The 7,147-nt window shown below is 27.0% G+C and overlaps 1 long non-coding RNA gene across 1 annotated transcript; it reads left to right on the top strand.

Annotated features, from left to right (window-relative positions):
• LOC107440134 (uncharacterized) lies at positions 1-6,631 on the top strand. The gene is made up of 3 exons (XR_001583602.3): positions 1-138; positions 4,878-5,181; positions 6,281-6,631. It is a non-coding gene; the product is annotated as an uncharacterized lncRNA (long non-coding RNA).
• The last annotated feature ends 516 nt before the right edge of the window (positions 6,632-7,147 follow it).

Raw genomic sequence — 7,147 nt, 5'->3', positions numbered from 1 at the left:
CAGGTCAGCAAGAAGGCGTGGCCAACCCCTAGGCTAAAGATTTGATCGGGTATATAGGGGTGAAGTGTTCTAATTAAATATTCAGAAGCTGAGTTTTCTTCATCAGTTATTGCTCCTCTCTAAATAATGAAAGTTTTGGTAAGTTTAAAATTTTCATAGTGCATTTATTGGTTTTAAACAAGTTATATACTCTAAAAGCTTGGTTTAAGTTAATTATTATTATTGTTCGAACCCGGTTCAACATAATCAGATAATAAATGTTCGGTATAATTATAAGTGTTCATTTTTATCTTAATAAAATGCAAACGCTTTTAGTTACATGATGTACATTGATTATCTTATTAAAATTATAAATAATTCTATTTAATTTTTTTTTTTTTTAAATTTTATCTAATTTAACTATAAATGCTTCTAATGCATGTAAATTTTCATTCTTATCTTATTAAAACTATAATTGTTTCTAAATACTAAGGGTGTTTACTTTATTTTATTCAAACTTTTTATCTTATTATCTGTGTTCACTTTTTATCTTATTTATCTTAAACTGAAATATTTCTAATCACATTAATAAAATAAATGTGTATTTCTTTTCTTATCGTATTAAAATTATAAATAGTTTTATAATTATTATAAATCAGGGTTCGCAAAAATGGAGGTAGCCCAGAAAAACCCAGTCGGGTTTTTTCAGATTAGGCCCACTTAAAAAAAACCATCTTAATATTCACCAAGTTCGGGTTTCTTTTTTCTTTTCTTTTTTTCAGTTATCACACTAAATTGTTCTTTGAAATTATCAAGTTAATGTCTTTTTATGCAACATTATATGAAGTAAAACTTCACTAATCTGACTTTAAATTAATCATTAATATGATTAATAGTTAATTTATATTAATAATAATATGATTTAATATAAATTAACTAAATACGTAAGAAAAAGTACAAGATTGAAAATTTTGCTAAATACATTACTTATCTATAAAAAAAAAATGTGTGCAATATGCATACACATTCTACTTATTACTCATAATTTATCTGGATGGTAAATTCCTGAGATGCAGAATATGGCGGATTGCGCAAACAAGGTTCAGAAAAAATTCAGACTGCCCTAAGGAAATTTTTGGTCTAGTTAATTAAATAAAATGCTAAAAAAAAATTTATTGCGAAAAAAATTTTTTCACTTTTCAAATTATAATTGTAAAATATTACTATTTCAATATACTTTTATTGCTATCATTTTAACACATAAGCTCCTTAATTTAAGAATTTTTTTAAATCAAATAAATTGTTTTTCTTAAGAGAAAGTTTAACAAAATACAGACTTTACTTGCTAAAAATATTTTGTAAAAGTTATTGCAGCAAAAAAAAAAAAAGCTGTGCAAAGCCTTATGAATTATTAGGCTGTTACAATTTTCTGCACCTTTGGGAAGCCCTTCAGGGTTTGTTGAAATACATTAATAGACATATACTGTATATATCCAATATTTCAAAACGGATATGATATTTTTAGACAAAGAAAATAAATTTTTCATTTAAAAGAAATTGTCTGTAAGGAGTATTTTAAAAGAATAATGCTTTATATTTATAAAATAATAATATATATATTTATAAGACAATATATATATTTACTATAAATATGATTATTAATATATATATATATTTATTTTAAGAAATTCTATTATAGTCTGAACATGCTTCCATCTACTGCACTGTTAAAATTTTCATTCTTAAACTACGGTAAAATACCAGTCTGTCCATCCAAATAACAGTAAAGTTTACGGTTATGAACATTTTTTTTACCTTTACGGTTTTGGAACCATTAACAACTGGTATAGTCAAAAAACCATGAATACAAAACTATTTGATTATATAACTATTCACAACTAGTATAGTTTTATAACCATAAAAATCAATTTTAGCAGAAGAGTTAGTTTATGCTTGTATTTATTTCAAATTTTAGCAACTCATAATTCTAATAGACAATTCTTATGGAAAAACACACATAAAAATATAAAAAAACTATTTAACCATTTCGGCGCTCCAGATATTTGGTGCCTTAAACCCGAACTTCTCAGGCCTTATGATAAATCAAGTCCTACGTTTGATGAAAAAACCCGAAGAAAAAAAAAATTTTCTTTCTGGGCAAAGTTGGGTTTTTTCATGAAAAAAACTCCACAGAGGCTAGATTTTTTTCTTAAGAACCCGGGTTTTTTCGAACTCTGTTATGAATGTTTAACTTTATCGTATTTAAACTCGAAATGTTTTGATAAATGTTAGGAAGAGTAACTGATTTTAATGCTGGAAACATATTTCACATAATTAATAAGCAAACTCATATAATTAATTAAGAATGAAAAAAAATTAATTTCATATAAATAATAAAAAATGCTATGCAGTATTTTGAATGAATCCTATGCTTGAAAACTCTTACAAAATATTACAGAAAGTTATTAACGGTTAAAAAGATATAAAGGAAAAAAAATTACAAGATATATTGTGAAAACTGGTTTGCATTAATGAAATTATAAGCAATTTCATTTTTTTTTTCTTGAAATATACATATAGATACATTTTGATCCAAAAATTATTTAAAACTTAGGTTTAACTAAGGTTTAAATTTATATGTATTAATTATGTCATTTCTCCCTTATTCAATAACTCAAAGAGATATTATCAAAATATAATAACCTCGAATACCATATCGTTAAAATATAACTTATACATTTCTGATATAATTTTGGAACATGTTTTACTTAGTATTTGACTGTACTAAAATGTATGCAATGGATTGTAAGTCGACTTAATTACATTCATAAGCGATATCATTTATTATACACTTTTTTTTTAATATAATATTCAGGAAATTTTTGTTTCCTATATATTCTAAAAAAACTGTGATTTTCAATAATATAAAGGCCTGGTTATAAGAAAGTATCTTAACCAAAATATTAAAAGATTCGAAATGGGGAAAATTATTTTATTCATTTGTATATTATTATTATTATTATCGCAGGGAAGGTTTAAAATTTTTAGACTTGCAAAGTGAGCAGCGAATTAAATAAAAGGTTTTAGAGAATGCGGATTGTTTGCTAACATCTATGACTTAAGTTGTGAAAAGATTAATAAATTTTTTCAAGAAATAAATTATCTTTTGACAGTCAAAATATTTTGAAGAAAAACGTTAACCAATTACAAGTCGCTATTGATTAAGAAACTCAATAGTGAAGTGTTAGAAAGCGACATTTTGTTGCTTTCAACATTTTGTTGCTAAATCGGAATGCTTCGTTCTAATTTTTCCGAGAGCATCCGGGAGCTGTTCCTAAGAAAAGGAGATTCTTCAAATCGCAAAGCTATTCCCAAATAGTCGGTGATTCTTCACATCAGGGAACTATTTGCAAAAAACTTCTGGTAAAAATTGACTTATTTTGAGATTTGGAAAAGTATATTAATGTTATATTTCTTATAGTGGACCATAACTTGTTCTAAAACTCCAAAATTTGAGAGATTTCAAATTATCTTTTAACATGTATCCTTGTACTACTTAGTTATTCGATTGTACTTGCAATCCGTATTTAAATTGTTTTTTCTTGAATTAATAACTTACTTAAAATATTTAATTTAATTTTTTTCTTATTTACGCAAAAGTCATTTATAATTGAAATAAAATTATTAAAGAAGGAATAAAATTAAATTTTATTTATTTGTAATTAAATGGGACTTAATTGCCTCAGTATTTTGCGATAAGTTTATACATTTTATTTATTTTTTCTACTTTTTAAAAAAAACTATTATTTACATAAATGTTTCTATTCATAAATAAAGGTGATATTTAATTTAATTTTCGACAATTCGATTCAACATTTCCGCACTTCTACATCTTTTTCTCGTGCATCTTTTGTCTTTTTTTAGGTATACGATACTGACAAGCCTATTTTTTGCCCCTGAGCAATAAACATTTTCTGTAGTGAGTTACGTTTGCATCAAAATCATGTCTTGCATTAAAAACTTTTATCAAATTTTGTGTGTTCTACATGATTTCGACGCAATTTAGAGATGAAAATACTTAAGAGGACGCTCTATCACATAACTTTTCATCGCAAATACTGTCTCACCTGAACTAATTTATTACTAATTTAAAATAAATGATCATAAAATAAATTAATCATATATTAATAAACTTATAATAACTAATTTATAAATTTAAAAAAGTGAGTTCAGACAAACATAGACTAATGCATGAAGTTTCAAATACTGTAAAGAAATTTTCAAAATATCGAAATAAAAATAAATTATAAGAAGATAATTTAGTATTACGCCACGGTTAAGTTCTCTTCCATTAATTTGTTTGCATTTTGATATTTTAAATTGAGTTTTTTTTTCCCTTCAAGCTTTATGGCTTACTCTAAATTTGTCTGAGCTCACTCACTTTTTACATACTTTAAATTTTAATTTAGTAATGGAGGTGAAATGGAATTTGCCAAAAAAAACAAAAAAAAACAAGAAAAAGATCCATAAGTTGACATAGTTTTTGTCAACAACCAAATTTTGTAATAATTTGCATTTTTTTAAAATTGCAAGTTATTAAAATAGTTCTTAGAGTTAATTTATTTTTAAAATGACTTACTAGCATATTTTTTGTCTTGAATTTTATTTTTCATTTAATTTCAATTTTTAAAAAAAAATTATGTTATGTTTCATTAATATTTTTCATACGTATATCAACCAGTAAGTAAATTATTCTTATTTTTCTGAACGTGAAAAATATCTTTAATACTGATGAAAATTGATTACGTTGTAATATAGAGTAACACACTTATGCTCTTATTGGTGATACCTCACTTTTTTCTCTTTTGCTATCAACTAAAACATGTGTTTCATTTAAGGTGTTACTGTCTATGGCTACATTAGCCTGTGCTTCTATCTATGAAGCACCCCACCACAAATCAGTGGTTTTAACGGAATCCGACTTAGAACTGCATCCAGTCTCTGTATCTCACTATCCTGTAAAATATCATCCAGTATTATCCGTACAGAGCGTCCATCATCCTGCCGTGTTGGATCACTATCCAGTTCAGAAATACACTGTACACCGCCCCCATGGTTTATACCATGGTCCTCATGGAGTTGGCCCCTATGACCCTAAGCTTCATGATGAACTAGAACAAGCTTACTACAGAGGTTAAAAAGGTAAGAGCATAAAATTTAAAACTTCTTTTATTTTATTAAGCTCCATATCTTTACTATGATGATGGTCTTAGATATTACTCTAAACTCTGGAGAATGTCTTTACGTCGATTAAAATACTACGTAAGCAGCTTAAATAGATTTCTATTTGCTTAGTTTTTGCTTTCGATTTGCTTTAATCAGATATTTGACCTAAGTTTACGGCATACATAAGCCACTTAACTCCCCTGCTGAGAAATTTTAAAAATAATTAAATTTAAAAAAAAATTTATGTATGGATTTAATAGCAAGGGGCAGAAAGGCCCAAATCATCAATTCTCGTGTATAATATTTGAATAGTAGTAGCACTTTATTTACGTAGCTCTACAAATGAACAACGCGCTTTTGGCGACGGTCTGAGAAGCACCCCTGAGGATGATCTGAAGACATGACATCACAACTTTGATCATCAGCATAGTGGATGGCTCCCCCGCTTTGAAAATCAGACGACTTGCGTGCGAAGTCGAGGTGCAACATTACGGTAGAACAGTTTTACAAAGACCGATACCGCGCATCTTCGGCACCTACTTAGACTGATCAAAGTGGTCACCCACAAGCTCAATGACCTCAGTCAGTGATGCTTGACTTCGGTGTTCTGCTGAGAACCGTGTCTTTACAATCTGTCCACTGTGAGACTATAACGTACCTTTTAGTTAATACGTAACAAACGAGAAACTTGTATTTATAGTATTAAACTATAATTTAAACCACGTGTAGTCAATTTTTACATACCGCGTCAATTTCTTGACTAATTACAGTTTACTGGAGTTGGCAAAAAATCTGGAGATCATGAAGAATTTCATCTGAACGTACAGACCAAAATGTGCAAAATTGTTATCTTTTTAACATTTAAAATCATATTTTCTAATAAAATATTACACTTCGAGATGATTTTTGGTTTGCAAATTATTTTAGATGTGAGTAATTAATATCAATTGAACCTCGTATATGAAACTAGTAAATTAGAATGGAATAAAATTGCATTTAGAGTATTATAGATTTATGTATACTATTGTATTTACTTAGTACTTATTACTAATAATTACTTTTTTACTCTTTACAGGAACTTCAACTAGCCAAGAAAGTTTCTTTGTCATTGTTTAAATTGTGTATATGTATATTCTTCCATTTCCATTTCTTGTAAGCATTGAACAAAACCCTTTGAAATTATAGTACATGTATTAATTTTATTTTTAAAAGATTACCACCTTATTTATTTTAATTCAATATAGTAATATTTATATTTATTTGGTGCTTTGTTATAGCACAATGTAATTAACACTGCTTTAAAGATGTAAATTATTTGTAAATTTCTTTCTATAAACATAGGGAAAATATTTATTTTAAATTGCTATAATTGTGATACAATTCATTATTTTTCAAACAATTATAAATAAATTTGAAGTTTTCATAAGTGTTTTTGTTTTATTTTTTCTTAATGTAAAGAACACAAATAAATAGACTTGGAACATAAACGGTTTCAGAACCTCGAGATCAGTGATTGTATTGAACATTTTACAACATGTATCAAAATTGTACTGTCTATGTCCTCTATCTGAACATCTACCGCCCAGAAATATCTATCTAGAATATATTGTCTATCTCCTCTATCTGAACATCGATTGCCCAGAACATATATCAAAAATGTATTGTCTATCTCCTCTATCTGAACATCGATTGCCCAGAACATGTATCAAAATTGTATTGTCTATGTCCTCTATCTGAACATCGACCGCCCAGAACATCTATCTAGGTTATATTATCTATCTCCTCTATCTGAACATCGATTGCCCAGAACATATATCTAAATCCTCTGGTAACATATCTCTGTATTATAATCGAAATCAAGTTTAACATAGCATTAGTTACTTTTTAAAAAATATATTTTTTATTATTTATTTTTACAATTCTCTTTCCTCTTTTATAAAGG

The sequence above is a fragment of the Parasteatoda tepidariorum genome, chromosome 1 (assembly GCF_043381705.1).
Source record: "Parasteatoda tepidariorum isolate YZ-2023 chromosome 1, CAS_Ptep_4.0, whole genome shotgun sequence".
NCBI lineage: Eukaryota > Metazoa > Arthropoda > Arachnida > Araneae > Theridiidae > Parasteatoda > Parasteatoda tepidariorum.
This window is presented reverse-complemented; position numbering and strand designations above follow the sequence as displayed.